At 37.5% G+C, this 16,611-nt stretch overlaps 1 protein-coding gene across 5 annotated transcripts in view; it reads right to left on the bottom strand.

Moving 5' to 3' along the window:
* The window catches only part of CLOCK (clock circadian regulator), a 125,661-nt gene extending 109,341 nt beyond the window's left edge, over positions 1-16,320 (bottom strand). For 3 of the 5 annotated variants that reach the window (XM_019469547.2, XM_019469563.2, XM_053901565.1), the window contains exons 1-2: positions 15,835-15,991; positions 14,754-14,832 (exon numbers count right to left, since the gene is read on the bottom strand). The gene's annotated coding sequence lies outside the window, so the exon portion shown is untranslated. Of the gene's footprint in view, positions 1-14,753; positions 14,833-15,834; positions 15,992-16,133 lie in introns of those variants that run through there. The other 2 variants (XM_053901564.1, XM_019469555.2) reach the window with 2 other exon arrangements.
* Between the last annotated feature and the right edge of the window lie 291 nt (positions 16,321-16,611).

The raw sequence follows: 16,611 nt of genomic DNA, 5'->3' as shown, positions 1-16,611 counted from the left end.
AATTGAAGAAGACACAAAGAAATGGAAAAAGATTCCATACTCCTGGATAGGAAGAACAAATATTGTTAAAATGTCGATACTACCCAAAGCAATCTATGTATTCAACGCGATCCTTATCAAAGTAACACCAGCATTCTTCACAGGGCTAGAACAAATAATCCTAAAATTTGTATGGAACCAGAAAAGACCCCGAATACCAAACCAATCTTGAAAAAGAAAACCAAAGCAGGAGGCATCACAATCCCAGACTTCAAGCTATACTACAAAGCCGTAATCATCAAGACAGTATGGTACTGGCACAAGAACAGACACTCAGATCAATGGAATAGAATAGAGAACTCAGAAATGGACCCATAAATGTATGGGCAACTAATCTTTGACAAAGCAGGAAAGAATATCCAATGGAATAAAGACAGTCTCTTCAGCAAGTGATGCTGGGAAAACTGGACAGCAACATGCAGAAGAATGAACCTGGAGCACTTTCTTACACCATACACAAAAATAAACTCAAAATGGATGAAAGACCTCAATGTAAGACAGGAAGCCATCAAAATCCTCGAGGAGAAAGCAAGCAAAAACCTCTTTGATCTTGGCTGCAGCAACTTCTTACTCAACACTTCTCCAGAGGCAAGGGAAACAAAAGCAAAAATGAACTACTGGGACCTCATCAAAATAAAAAGCTTCTGCACAGCGAAGGAAACAATCAGCAAAACTAAAAGGCAACCGACAGAATGGGAGAAGATATTTGCCAATGACATATCAGATAAAGGGTTAGTATCTATCTATCTATCTATCTATATATATATATATACACACACATACACACACATGCTGGAGTATTACTCAGCAATCAAAAAGAATGAACTCTTGCCATTTGCAACTACGTGGATGGAACAGGAGGGTATTATGCTAAGTGAAATTAGTCAGAGAAAAGACAAAAATCATATGACTTCACTCATATGAGGACTTTAAGAGACAAAACAGATGAACATAAGGGAAGGGAAGCAAAAATCATATAAAAACAGGGAGGGGGACAAAACAAAAGAGACTCATAAATATGGAGAACAAACTGAGGGTTGCTGGAGGGGTTGTGGGAGGGTGGATGGGCTAAATGGGTAAGGGGCATTAAGGAATCTACTGAAATTATTACTTCACTATATACTAATTTGGATGTAAATTTTAAAAAATAAAAAATAAAGTTAAATAAAAAAAAAAAAGAACTTACTAATGTCATCTTATTATTTTCTGGCTGTTTTGTGTAGCCCCTTCATTCCTTTCTTCCTCTTTTGCTGTCTTTCTTTGTGAACTGATTTTCTATAGTGGCATGCTTTGATTCCCTTCTCTTTATCTTCTGTGAATCTACTGCAGGTTTTACTTTGTGGTTGCCATGAGGCTTACACAAAACATTTTATGGGCATTAACAGTCTATATTAAACTAACAACTTCAATCACATACGAAAATTTTATTCTTTTATGCCCCCTCCCATACTTTATTTTCGATGTTGTAATTTACTTTTTATATATCCATATAAATTGTTGCAGCTATAGTTTTTAATAATTTTGGCCTTTAAGCCTTTATACTAGTTAAGTGATTCACACACATTACATTGTAAGAATACTCTGAATTTTGACTGTATACTTACCTTTACCAGTATGTTCTATAATTTCATATAATTTTACGTTACTAAGTAGCATCTTTTCATTTCAGCTTGAAGAATTCCTCTCAGCATTTCTTGTAAGTCAGGTCTAGTGGTGATAAACTCTCTCAACTTTTGTCTGTTTGGGAAAGTCTTTACCTCTCTTTCAACCCTGAAAAACAATTTTGTGGGGTAAAGTTTTCTTGATTGGCAGTTTTTTCCTTTCAGCACTTTGGATATATCTTTACATGTTCTCCTGACCTGCAAAGTTTCTGCTGAGAAATCTGATGATAGCCTTATGGGGGTTCCCTTATATGGGAATTTTTTTTTTCTCTTGATGCTTCTAAACTTTCATGTTTGACTTTAGACAGTTTTATTATAATGTCTTGGAGAATATGATTTTGGTTTGAAATTTTGGGGTGATCTATTATTAGTTTCATGAACTTAGATGGCCAAATCTCTCCCTAGATTTGGGAAGTTCTTAGCTATTATTTCTTTAAAAATTAGACTTCTCCTTTCTCCCTCTCTTACTCTGGGACTTCAATAATTCATAGTTCAATAGTACCTTGTCATTCCATAGGCTTTCTTCACTCTTTTTCATTCTCCTTTACTTTTTTTTTTTTTAATGTTTATTTATTCTTGAAAGAGAGACAGAGCACGAGCAGGGGAGGAGCAGAGAGAGCCACCCAGGTGCCCCATCATTCTCCTTTACTTTTACTCTGCTGATTACATATCAAATGACCTGTCTTCTAATTCTTCTGCTTGGTTGAGTCTGCTATTGAATCTACTAAAATCTTCAGTTCAATCATTGTGCTCTTCAACTGTAGGATGTATTTGAATGGTTTCTATTTCTTTGAATTTCTTTTTGATAATTTGCTGTGTAATGCTACTCCTCTAAGGGTTTATATTTAATCCCTATATGTTTAATTTTTTTTTCTTCACGTGTAAAGCTTACTTGAATTGTCAAACTACAATATACTGACAACTGCAGAGGGTCAGGCTGTAAAAACTGGCTTAGCCAGTCTACCTGGGAAACTGGGAATCTACTACAATACTCATTCAACGAATGACACTGTATACTAGTCTGCCTATATGCTTTCAAGTAATATTCTCAGATTATAGGGCAAAACTTCTTTTATCTTTACCCTAACCCTTTCCTGTATTTCCTCTCTCATGGTGACTTCATAAAAAGATGTAATAATATATTTTGAAAAATTATAGTTGTGAATAAATCATGCAGTACAAAGTGGTATCTTGAATATTAAGCAGTACCTTAATTATTTTAGTAAAAACTTTGTACGAATGTCACTCCTTACTATTGTTTAAAATATTCCCTAGAAACTCCAAAAGAGAAAAAGTCTTTGAAATAGATCATAAATCTAAATCTTTAGAGGCTATGAGTACATATTTTGATTTTTATTTCCTGGCCCACTTAAGTAGTGCTTTTGTTGTTTGAAAGGTATTTAACTTTTTTTTTTTTTTTAACTTTTACTTATTTTTGAGACAGGGAGAGAATGCACGTGAGCAGGGGAGGGACAGAGAAAGAGGGGGATGGAGGATCTGAAGCAGGCTCTATGCTGACAGCAGAGAGCCAGATGAGGGGCTTGAACTCACAAACCGTGAGATCATGACCTGAGCTGCAGTCAGATGCTTAACTGACTGAGCCACCCAGGCACCCCTAAAAGGTATACATATACATGATTTTTAAAAAATAGTACAAAAAGGCAGCATAATGGAAAGGCAGCATGCCCAACTGTCCCTACCTGCAGTCCTACTCCCTAGAAACTATCACTTTCATCTATTTTTTATATTTCACTTACTTTTATATTTATCTTCATAATTATACATAACATGTTCCTGTCTTTATTTCTTGAGTAGCATCAAATTACCTATTGACTCCTCGTTATGAAAGAGGATTTAGTTCACTTATATTATCTTCAATCTGCATTTTTTTCTCCTCATTCCAAAGGCAATCAATCCTATTGGGCATTTCTATGTGGCATGTGAAACTAAGAACTGAATTTAAATTTGCTTAAGCATCCGACTCTTGACTTCAGGCTCAGGTCATGATCTCACAGTTCACAGGTTCCAGCCCTCATGGCGCTGATCGTGTGGACCCTGCTGGGGATTCTCTCTCTCTCTTCCCCTTCCCCCACTTGTACACATGCTCTCTAAATAAATAAACTTAAAAAAATTTTAACGACTTCTACTTAAATAGCCAGATGTAGCTAGTAGCTACCATACAAGATGGGGAGAGCTCATCATTCCTATCTTTCAGAGTGCGTTTTTTTTTTTAACATGCTAGTCATTTTTTAAAGTTTGTATGTATTTACTTTGAGAGAGAGCGGGCACATGCACACAGGGGAAGGGCAGACTGAGAGGGAAAGAGAGAATCCTAAGCAGGTTCTGCACTGTCAGCACAGAGCCTGACACAGGGCTTGAATTCACAAACCATGAGATCATGACCTGTGTAGAAATCAAGAGTTAGACACTTAACCAATGGAGTCACCCAGGGGCCCCTAAAGTTTTCTTTACAATCTAGTAACAATCAATTTTTGTACATATCCTATAGGTGCTTGAAAAGAAGTTATGGTCTCTATTTCCAAGGTAGAATTCAGTTATCCATCAAATTTTGTTTATTAATTGGAGTATTTAGATGTTCTACAGCCTTAAGATTTTGTTCACTTGATACACTATGGTCTAAAACCCATTAATGTCTTCTGCCAGTATGGATTTTGTGAATAAATGTCTAGTATGTTTTTTGCCTTTTGAATATTATTTTTTAAATTATTTTTAACAGATATTTGGTACTTCATTATAAAATGAACTTTACAGAATACTCATCTTTTTGTTGCTTAATTCCGTCCTCTCTTTATATCTTACAGATAGTTCTGTTACTTTTACCAAGGTTTTTATTATTGTACTATAGACATCTTTACCATCATATCCACATATAATGAACTTAGTCCTCTATTTCCTTTCTTGGGGGGGGGGGGGCAGAGAGAGAGAGGGAAAGAATCCCAAGCAGGCTTGGCACTGCCAATGTGGAGCCTGATGTGGGGCTTGAAGTCACGAACCATTAGATCATGACCTGAGCCAAAATCAAGAGTCAGATGCTTAACTGACTGAGCCACCAAGGTACCCAAGTCCTCTATTTCTTCACATTTTACCTGTAAGTTCTCTACTACAAGCTATAATACAATGTGTTTATTTTTCCTCCTCCCTTTGTCATCACTAGATTTCAACAAAACACATTATCTTTCTTAACTGTTTACCTTTCTGCAGTTAGGTATACTTCTATTACTACACTTACTGATTTTATATGCTACTGACTCCCAGCTATCACACAAGAAGCAATTAGCTTACTTAGCACACTTACTCAAGCTCCCACATTCTTCTCCCTTTTCCTTCTGAAATCGTTTGTTTCATTATTCATATATGTAGCAGACTAAGGTCTGCTCAAATACTGACTTATCAATGAAGACTTCTTTGTCCACGCAATTTAAAACTGTAAACCCTGCCCTACCTCCCTCATATTCATATACTACAACCCCTTATAGCCCGATTTGTTTTACTCCAAAAGTAATAATGACCATCTAACATATTTACTAGTTTCTCATCTAGCTTCCTCCAGTTGGAATATAAACTCCCCCAGGGCAGGGTTTTTTGCCTACTTTGTTCACTGATATAACACAGGAACTAGAACAGTACCTAGCATACCTAGATGCTCAATAAGTACTTGCTGAATAAACAGGATAAAATCCACCACTAAAAGTATATTTAAAAAACTATAAAAGCAATGTTGAGAGAAATGAAGGCCTAAATGAAAAGAGAGGTTATACTGTGTTTGTGGATCAAAAGACTTGGCATTAACAGGTGCCTGGGTGGCTCAGTCGGTTAAGCATCCGACTTTGGCTCAGGTCATGATCTCGCAGTCCATGAGTTCGAGCCCCGCGTCGGGCTCTGTGCTGACAGCTCAGAGCCTGGAGCCTGTTTCAGATTCTGTGTCTCCCTCTCTCTCTGACCTTCCCCTGTTCATGCTCTGTCTCTCTCTGTCTCAAAAATAAATAAACGTTAAAAAAAATTTTTTTTAAAGACTCGGCATTAAGAGGTCAGTTCTCTCTAAAATGATCTGTGGGTTCAATGTAATCACAATCCCAGTAGCCATTTTTACAGAGGGACCAAGTTAATCTTAAAATTCATATGAAATTAAAGGAATCCAAAAAAAAAAACAATTTTGAAAAAGAAGCAGTGTTAGAGAATTTCCATTACTAGAAAAGCTACAATAATCAAGACATTAAGATACTGATATAAGGACAGACCTATAGTTCACTACATAAAACAGATTTCATAAAGACCCACATACTTATGGTTAGTTGCTTTCTGACAAAAGCAGAAAGATAACTCTGTGGAGAAAGGATGACCTTTTCTCAACAAATGCTGCTGTTAACAACTGTGTATCTATGTGAGGGGAAAATTTTTTTGAAAAATCTCAACCCTTTCTTCATCCCATATATAAAAATTACTTTGAAATAAATCATAAACACAAAAGCTAAAACTATAAAACTTCTGTTAAGAAAACATGAGAAAAAGTCTGAGGCAGATAAATATTTCTTAGAACACAAAAAATGTGAATCATAAAAGAATTGATAAATTGTATTTAATCAAAATTTAAAACTTTTCAAAGACACCATTAGGAAAACAAAGGAAGGCATGGGGCGCCTGGGTGAATCAGGTGGTTAAGCACCAACTTCTGCTCAGGTCATGATCTCATTGTTCCTGAGTTCAAGCCCTGTGTCAAGCTCTGTTCTGACAGCTCAGAGCCTGCTTCAGATTCTTGTGTGCGCGCACGCACGCTCTCTCTCTCTCAAAAACAAACATTAAAAAAATCTTTTAATAAAAATGAAAATAAATATCTTAGCCAGACCGATCAAGTGGAAAAAAAGACAGTTTACCAAAATCAAAAATGATACTGAATCTCTACAGATTGTATATTTACTTCACTATAGATTCTATAGATATTTAAAGGGTAACAACTCATAAACAACTTTATCAATAAATTTCACAACACAGATGAAATGGACAAGTTCCTTCAGAAACTTAGCATGCACGTGAAGAGACAGAAACATACAACCATGTAACCAATAACCAACAGAAAAACAAACAATATAAGCAGACCAGTCGACGATGCAGATATTGGAACCAACAGATAAGCATTTAAATAACTATCAATATACTCAGGAGAACTGGAGTATTAAAAATCTTTAAAACAGGATTAAATTGATGTTCTAGCACTCAAAATTACAATATAAAATTAAGACTATAATAGATCAGTTTCAACAAAAGAGAAAACAGTTTGACTAATGAAAGAAGGGTCAATAGAAGATACCTAAAGTGAAGTACAGAGAAAAAAATATTTAAGAGATGTGTGGAAAATGATCATTGACTTGTCACATGTTTAAATTAGAATCTGAAAAGGGGAACAGAATATTTGAAGAGGAATAACAGAACATCCTCAAACAAAAAGGCATCAAGCTACTAATTCAAAAAGGGATATGAACATAAAACAAAACACTTCTAAAGAAAAGCATATCTCAACATATTATAGTCAAACAACTAAAAATCTAACACAAAAGAGAAAGTCTTGAAAGTAGTCAAAGAAAAATAAAAGACACATTATTGTCAGCAAGACTATAAGGTGATAATTACCTTCAATAAGACTGGCAGCTGACTTCAACAAAAAGCCAAAAGACAAGAAAACATTTTTTTAATGAAGAAAAAAATAACTACCAACTTAGAATTCTACACTCAGTAAAAAATATTCTTCAAAACACAATGTGAAATTAAGATGGTCTCAAATAAAAATGAAAAAAAAAATCACCATCAGTAGGTAGACCAGTATTAAAATATATACTAAAAGAAGTTCTTCAGACAGAAGGAAAATAATCCCAGACAGAAACATACAAAGGCAGGTAGGAAGAGACCTGGAAAGGGTAAATATTAACAAAAACTGTCTAAAATCATACCAATAATGCTTTCTGGAGTTTAAAATATGTACAAATAAAATGCAGAATAATAACAATGCAAAAAGGTTGGAGTAGGAGTTAAAGTGTAAGAAACTGGCATTATTGGGGAATGGTAGTAGTAGTAATCTATACTATACTAATAAGTATACTTGTTATAATCTCTGGAATAACAATGAAAGATACAGTGAAAGAATACATAAGTCAGGAGCAAACAGTGGGAAAAACAGAATAAAAATAATTTGATTAACTCAAAAGAAAGCAAAACAGAAGGGATAAAAAGGAATGCAAAGTAGATGATTCAAAGTCAAAGTTGATGGTAGTGGCAAACTTAGGAGTAAAAAAGTAAATGAACTAATACTGAAACTAAAAGACTAACACTTGATTAAATTAATGATAATCTGCATTTATTCACAAGACATCCATAAAATATGAAAAAAACTGTTTACAAATATTTCACTTACTATAAAATTATACATACACACAAATGCCTCAGAAAATGCGAGGAAAAAAAATTTAACTGGGCTTATCCCTGAGATTTTAGGTGATTTTTTCCCATCAGAGATTTTCTTTGTAGTTTTTGACACTTTAACTCTTTTCAAGGAGCAAGACTCATTTTTTATAAAAACTGCAATACTTTTCAAAAGAAAAAAAAATCAGTTTACAAAATGTAATGATCAGCTCCAACAAAATAAAACAGGCTTACAGAAAAAGAATGTGATCACGTCTAAAAAGCAGCAGAACATATAAACTTATTTCACACAATAAACTCTAATCTTAAAACTAAAAAACCTTTATAATTACAAATATATATCATCACCGTTTCTGATGGAGACAAAAATTAATCAGATAAGAGTTGGAAATGGCTCTTCTCATCAACTAACGATTCCCTCATTTCTCTTCTTGCGTCTAATAAATATCTGTGAATTTTCTATTATACTATATTACACGTTAAAGTTACAAAATAAAGTAGAAGTCCTAATATTTTTCACTTTAATTTGTGGGCTATTTCCTAAATAACTTTTTCTAATATTATCTCAACTAAAATTTAGGTTTCAACATAAAAGAAAACTAGTCATCAGTTTCATGAACCAAAATTTGCCAAAGGACTTCCAAGAAATATACAATAAATACCATGCATCTTGGAAGCATGCTCTAGTAACTGTTTTATTACTGTAAATCACATAAAAAGATCAAGTACTCCCAAAATCTCCATATAAAAACAAAACTCTAAGCAACTTATTTAAATACATTTAAACTGGGAGTCAAAAGAAAGGTAAGAGCCATGTCTGGTACACATTTTGAAAATAACAAAAGGAGAATAACTGCTAACATTTATTGGCCACTTAACTTTGTTCTAAGTAATTTGCATGTACTGTCTCATTTAATCCTCACATATTAAAAACTAGTATAATCTTCCTTTCAGAGATGAGAAATTGAGGTAACATCTGCCCAAGGTTATACAACCATCTAACAGTAAAGCCAGGATTTGAATGCCAAACAGGCTAGCTCTAGAGCCTGTGTTCTTAATCACTACATCATTCTATCAATATAAGTAATTAAGACCTTGTTAAAGTAGTATGCTGTTATTAAGTTTCAGGCAATAAACAAGCTTTACTTAGAATAAACCAGATATTTTAACCATCTGATCATGTCACTGAGAATAAATAAATGAAATAATACCTAAAAACTTCCTAGCTTTTTTCCTGCCTAAAAGGCAGTCCCTATTAAAAGTATATTCATAAAAATCTGAGAAACTTCCAAAAATAGACACCAGAAGGCACACTAAAAACTACTCGATTAAACTGTAAGATTTTATCTATTTTCTCTTGAAAGTAGTTTAACTTAGTTTTTCCCAACTTAAACTGGAAGATACAGATACCTAGAAGTAGAATAAAATGTCACAGAAATCCTACATAAAGCTAATGTCAATTTTTGGGAGGATAAAGAATTCTTTCTTGGTATTTAGATTTTCCTTTTAAGGAAGTGTTTTGGAGCAATCAAAAAACCTTTCTGTTGAATTTCATTTTTTTTTAATGTTTATTTATTTTTGAGAGAGTGCGAGCGGGAGAGGGCCAGAGAGAGGGGGACAGAGGATCTGAAGTGGGCTCTGCACTGACAGACTGTCAGCAGGGAGCCCAATGTAGGGCTCGAACTCACAAACCTCGAGATCATGACCTGAGCCAAAGTCGGTTGCTCAATCGAGTCACACAGGTGCCCCTGTTGAACTTCATTTTAATTGTGTGTACTGACTGCTTCACAGATCCCCACCCTACTTAGAAGGCTTGTTCAAGAACACTACTATCCAAATGATTTATGCTCATAAAAAGTTAACTTACTACAGTTCAGTAAAACACACTTTAGAAATAAAGTATAGATTCACTTCATTATAGGTCATTATTAATTTATTATATACTTATGGAACATTTTTTTCAACAAAAGCACAAAAGTTTGGTTTATCCTGGATATTAATACAAATTCAGTATCAGTCTACTTAAATTCTAATTCAAGAGTGACACATTATTTTAAAAATTGATAACTTAAGTGTCCATGCGAAAAGATCAGTAAATTATTACACAAACCTAGAGGAGAGTACTCCACAGCCATTAAAAATAATCACATTGTAGAAAACTACCGACATAAAAATAAAAATGTTCAGGATTCATTGTTAAGTGAATAGAATAATTTGCACTACAGGGGCTCTTGGGTGGCTCAGTTGGTAAAGCGTCAGACCAGGCTCAGATTGTGATCTCACTGTCCCCAGTGTCAGTCTCCATGCACAGCAAGGAGCCTGCTTAGGATGGATTTCCACCCCACCTCCCCCGCCACCCCACCTCCTTCCAGGCAGGCTTTCCCTCAAAATAAAGAAATAAATAAATAAACATGGGGGGGGGAGAATATGCACTACAGTAGATGCATTATGAGCCCATTTTGTAAACATGAAGTGTCTTCAAGTACACATATATTTATATAATTGCTAAAAAAATGAAGCAAGAAACTATTCCAGAAGGTTAACAATGGCACCTCTTTGTAGTGGGATTTCCAGTAATATTTTAAAAATTTAGTTCATGCTTTTTCCTGTTTCCCAAATTTTCTACGTTAGGGATGTGCTATTTTCATAACTGGGGGGAAGAGATTTAAAAAGAGACAAAGGCAACTATTTACATTTAAGCCATGATTTAATACAAATAATAAACTCTAAATTAGGCATATGGTTTAACCCTTACTAATAAAACCCCCATCTGTGGTTGGTTTTGTTTGTTTTCAAATACAAAACCTCTTAAGGTGAACCAACCTGTGTTTTCATTTTCCACTATTCTGAATGAGAATTAAAAACTTAAGTACCTGACTAAATATGAACTCTTTGAAAAATATGGGAATTCCTGTTTTACTATTTGACCATATAAATGTAAAAATTAAAATATTTCTGAAAAACAAAGTAAGCCACATCCTAAGCAGTATACTGTAGGTCAAAAACAATTCATAAATATTTAATTTTTACAAGTGATTTCTTTATGGAGACTTCTAAGACTTAAAATAATAAGCAGAATTACATCTTTGTAAAATACACACCAAAGATACATTAACAACTCAATAACTGACACTATACTTATGAGGATGAATTTAGGTAATTTAACATTTGTATAACTAATAACATGGAGAAAAACTGGAAACTCCTATCCATCTAATTCACAAAAGTTGTTAATAGAGCTATAAAAATGACTAACAAATGGCTGTAAAGCAACCTATAAATATAAATGTCATTATAATAATTACAGTCAACTTGTAAGAAATTGCTCTGACACTTTATAAGTAATTCATACAATTGCATCTAGAATTTTAGACTTGGTAAAAGAGAAAATGCAATCTTTACTAGTACAAGGCCTATTAGAAACTACACATAAAAAAACTTACTTTATGCCTCTGCAAAGAACTGGAAGGAAATAGACACAAACAACAAAAGGTAATACTGCTATAATGTGGAACTTTGATTTTTCACAAGGTTGTTTGCTTTCACAGTTTAAAATATTTGCAGCAAATACTTAACTGACACAGCAGTAGGAGTAAAACTGTGGGAGAGAAGGTATATTAAATATGTGCTTTCAGGAAAGGAAATAAGGTAAGAAACAATTTACTTTTATTACTAACATCTCCCGACATATTAGATGGTAGATAATAGTTAACTGACAGAACTAAATCTCCTAATATTTCTAACAATCCTGAAATCTCAAAGACGCTATAATTATCAAATTAAACATCAAATGGCTCTTTCCTGTGGACTAGTGTAAAAACAAAAAAGCAACTATCAATTAGTCTTACAAACGTCTGCTGCAACAATGCAACTTAACTCCTTACTTGCTTACTCTTTAAAAGCTTAAGATTTGAGCTTTCTCAGTCTATCCTTCCTATCCTTTCTTAATTATTTAAAAGGATGAGATATAAACTCTCCCTCTAAATCCCATACCTGCAAAAACAAAAGGCTGGAAACAGTCTCACCCTTTTAAACCTCATGTATATTTTTCTTCTGGAATCGATCATTTCTATCTTGTGTCATAATCCTTATGTACATGCTCTTTTAACTATACTAGACATCAGACCCACAGGGGGCAGGGTCAATGTACTGAATCTTTCTATGTATCTCACATAGCTTAGTAAACACTAAATAGTAAAGATTTAGTCTTGATTCATACTCTGAACTTTCTGCACACTCTATCACCTGAAAAGAATTATTAGAAAGGTAGTGTTCTCTTGCAGAAGGAAATAGGAGGTGGGTGGAGGTATGCATACTCCTTGTCTGCTGTCAGGTAAGTACAAACCAGACTAAAAGGCCTGTTCTCCTCCTTTCCCTCTCAAAGGCTAGATTCCAGCCAAGTCAATCAGTGTCCCTTAGTTAAGGACAGAGTTTACCTATCTTCACTTCAAAGGACCTGGAAAGGTTCATGTAACCTAGGGAGTTTCTTGTCTGCAAGAACAGAAGTATAAAATCAAAGTTTAACCTGTGAGCTACTGACCAGGTCAAAACCCAAAGAAAACCCTAAAATGCAGACTCTAAAGAGTCCTATTAAACCCAGGAAACCCAACTCTTTCAGATAAATACAATCTACACCAGATAAAGCTCACATCAGCAGGACCTTACTGCAAACTGTAAATGCACCCCAAGCTGACTGACCCCTCACAAATGAAAAGAGGAGTATGTTCTAAGAGGTATATACCATGTTAGTTAAACTTTCTGACATACTCCAAGTCATATCCCTGTCCTGTGGGTAGTACAGAACCCAATGTAGAGGGCTAAGATTTTCAATATTAAAAAGTCTAGGTTTATAAATGCACAGAAAAAGATAGAGAAGGTTATACAACAGTGTTAATAGCAATTATCTCTGGGGAGGGACGTGAAATAAAACCATAAGTGTGCAAAGGAAGTTTCCACTTATATACATATTGTATTGTTTTCATGAGCATCAATTTACTTCCATAATTTTAAAAACAAAATTAAGTAAAATTTGGAAATGTGATTCTATTTTTTTCAAAAAGGATTAACAGACCTACATGGAATTCAAAAGAAAAATAAATGCCATTTTGCAGAAGTCTGGCTACTAGATACCTACAAATCAAACAGAAATAATACAATTATCTTATCCTACAAAATAAAAAGGAATACTGGTTACATAACAAAAATGCCGACAGTAACTGTCACCCACTACTCAACATTCACTACTTTGATTATACACTATTAGCCACCAGAGGGAGTTTCAGTACCCTCCCCTCAAAAATTACATCCACTCTAACAAAGCCCTTTTGCAATTGTAACCTAGTTAAAAAGGTTAGGTTGGCAGTTAAAAAAAAAAAAAATCTTAATTTTTATAGCAATCCATAAATCATAAAAAGTTTTTACTTTATTGCACTAATAGAATGCTGCCCCTCAAATATATTTTAATTTTTCGTAAGAACTATATAAACAAATTTCAGAAATCGAGGTTCATGTCTGCTTTCCTTAAGAGAAAAAAATTTCCCAGTCTGAAAAGCAAACTACCTGGAAAATCAAGTCTATTTTCATTGTAACGAGGTGTTCATATTCTCCAATTATCACAACTTTTGAGTTTTAAAAAAAGTGAAATTTTATACAACTATGATTCCCGAAAAAACAGGGAGACATAAAGCTGTACTCTGAAAACCGCATAATCCAGCCATAATGCCCAATGTAAATACCATTATATATTTTAGCTAAGCAAAATATAACTAAATATCTTTAGTTAGTCTGTGACTTTAGCATCTTAAAAATTAAAGTAGAAAGAGCCAAACTTATCCTAAATTTTCTTTCAATGTTAGTTCATTTTTCTAAGAAATATAAAGGGAAATCATACTGAAAATGGTCAAAACCACAACAAGCAATAGAACAGAGACAGGCAGACAGACAAAACCCACATAGCAAATTATTCTGAGAAGAGGATTTTGGTTTAATCTAGTTTATGAATCTGTAACACAGCCACCAAGAGTTTTAAATACAAAGACACATACAGTGTGCCTCTCATTTCCCACCTCCCTTCTTCAGGTTACCGGCCCCCGCCCCCCCTTATTTCTTCTCCAGTATCTTCCCAGTTTCTTTATAATGGAAGAGCAAACATAAGTATATATTCTTATTCCTTCCCCACACCTTAACACATAAAGTAACACATTATTCACACTGTCCTACACCTTTTTGTGGGGGGTGGGGAGGGACTTTTTCCCACTCTATAACATCTTTTGGAGATCTTTCCATGCCAGGGCACAAAAAGCTTCCTCATTCTTTCTCTCATAACTGATCATGACTAGTTCTACCACAACTTTCATCTGTCTTCTTCTGGCTAACCTTTAATGACATTCTGTTCATTCAACTACATAATACCTGAGTTAGTTTCCTTCCCCCAACAAAATTTTACAACAAACCAGATTTGAGGTTCCCAAGGTATAGCTTTCAAGAAGCCAATTCGTTAGCTAAATTATATCCTTTTTAAAACGTTTGTTTTTGAAGCAGGTGAAGGAACAAACACTCCACAATTCTTTATCCCTAAAAATAAAGCTACAAATTAGAATGCAATCTTCCAAGTGAAATTACCTTTTTTTTGATCTGGGGGACCAGCATAATAGTCATATCAACAATGACTGTAAAACTTTCTTCTTGTGCTTTTCTTTCACTGTAAAAAAAAAAAAAAAAAAAAAAAATCAATGTTTTCAAGGCTAATAAGCCTTGAAGTCCTTTAGCCCGGTATCCTAATAGCAAGAAACAACCACTGATTCGATCTTTCATCCGCCAGGTCAGAGGCCGAGCCATTTACCTTACTGGATCCTGCTCACTATTATCATCAACAGGACGACTTCTACACCAGCGAAAACACTCTGAAGAATGTAAGCTCTGCAGCGCTACGTGTTGGAAATTACACACCGGGGGCCAGAGCGCAGGACCAGCTACACACAGACTACAGCTTCTCGGGCGGAAAGGGATCTAGAACAGCCAGCTGCGGTGGTGACAAGGCGCGGGGAGGCGCGGGTCGGCAGAAGACCTGGCGCAGCGCCTCGAGCGCCCGAACCCGCGCAGTTGCCCGAGCCGGACGCGCGGAGCCGCGCGCTCCCCGGGAACCGAGCCCCGGAACCACGACCACTAACGGAACCAGCCCACGGGCGGCGGCCGCCGCTCGGACTGCGGACCGCGGCGCGCGGGCCGGCAGGGCGGGGGTTCCCCGGAGGAGCTGGCCGCCCCGGCGCCCCATTGGGCGCCGCTCCAAACGTGCCCGAGTTGTGACAGGAATAAAGTGGGTCACAAGGCCTAGCGGGTCCCCAGCGAAAGCCCTCTCTGCACCGCGTCTCCGGCTTTCCCGGCCGCTCTGCCGCTGCAATCGGCCCCAGCCCCGGGGCGCGCTCTAGCCACCTGGCCCCACCGTGCACCCCAATCCCGCCCCTGCCCCGCAGGTAACCCCAGCAGCCCAGAGGGCCCCTCAGCTAGGGTGCGACTCCACCCCAACTCCCGGGAAAAGGCACACTAGGGCGATAAGCAAAACTTGGGCTTTAGCTCCCGCCTTCCCCTCCCTTGGCCGCCGCCCCCCCGGCCACACACACACACACACACACGCACACGCACACACACACACACACGCACACACACACCGCCCCCCGCTCCCTCCCCTTCCCCGCGCTCTCACCGTGTAGCTTGCGGCGGCTCCGGCTTCTTCCCTCCCCCACCCTGGAGTCTGGCTGCGGTGACTCGGAACCACTAACCCGGCAGCGTCCAGGAGACACCGCGGCTCCAGCACAAGCAGCACCTGGGGTTGTGAGTAGCGCCCCCCCACCCACCTCCAAAAAATTCACCGCTACTGCCGCCCGCTCCTCCCCCTCCCTTCTCCTCCCCTCCTCCACCGGCACTAGGAGCACGCATGCGCCGCCGAGGCAAGCCTACCGACGGACTTCAGGCCCCGGGCCCACCCGGTGGGACGCCACTCACCAAGAGCGCGCACGCGTCGGCGGCCAGATTTCCTTCGCGCTCTCACTCTCGGGGGTTTCCTTTTTAAGCCGGTAGCCGCAAACCTAGTCTGTGATTGCGCTCCCTGCCAGCGCATGCGTCGTCAGTGACCCTCGCGGGCTCCGACCGCCGGCGCTCTGAGTTTGCCCCTCCCCTCACTCTCCCTTTCCCCGGCGCAACTCGGTGCGCATGCGACTTGCCCCGTTAGGCAGCGCCGAGCCGCGGAGGGGATCCCGGGCGCCGAGGAGACTCCGGCTCCCTTGAGCCGTGCGTCTGCGCCGTCCGCGGAGGGAGACCGGTATTTCCTCGGCGCCCCCTACTCCGCACTCATTACTGGAAAGCCGGGGAGGCGGGGCCTGGTCGGATCGGGGGAATCGTTGGCATTAGGTCCGGGCGGCTTTGGTTTTCGCCTATGGCAGGGAGCGAGGAGGAGGAGGAGGTGGAGGGAGAGCTTCTTGCT

Source organism: Panthera pardus, unplaced genomic scaffold (assembly GCF_024362965.1).
Source record: "Panthera pardus isolate Hobbes unplaced genomic scaffold, ASM2436296v1 HiC_scaffold_13, whole genome shotgun sequence".
Lineage (NCBI taxonomy): Eukaryota > Metazoa > Chordata > Mammalia > Carnivora > Felidae > Panthera > Panthera pardus.
This window is presented reverse-complemented; position numbering and strand designations above follow the sequence as displayed.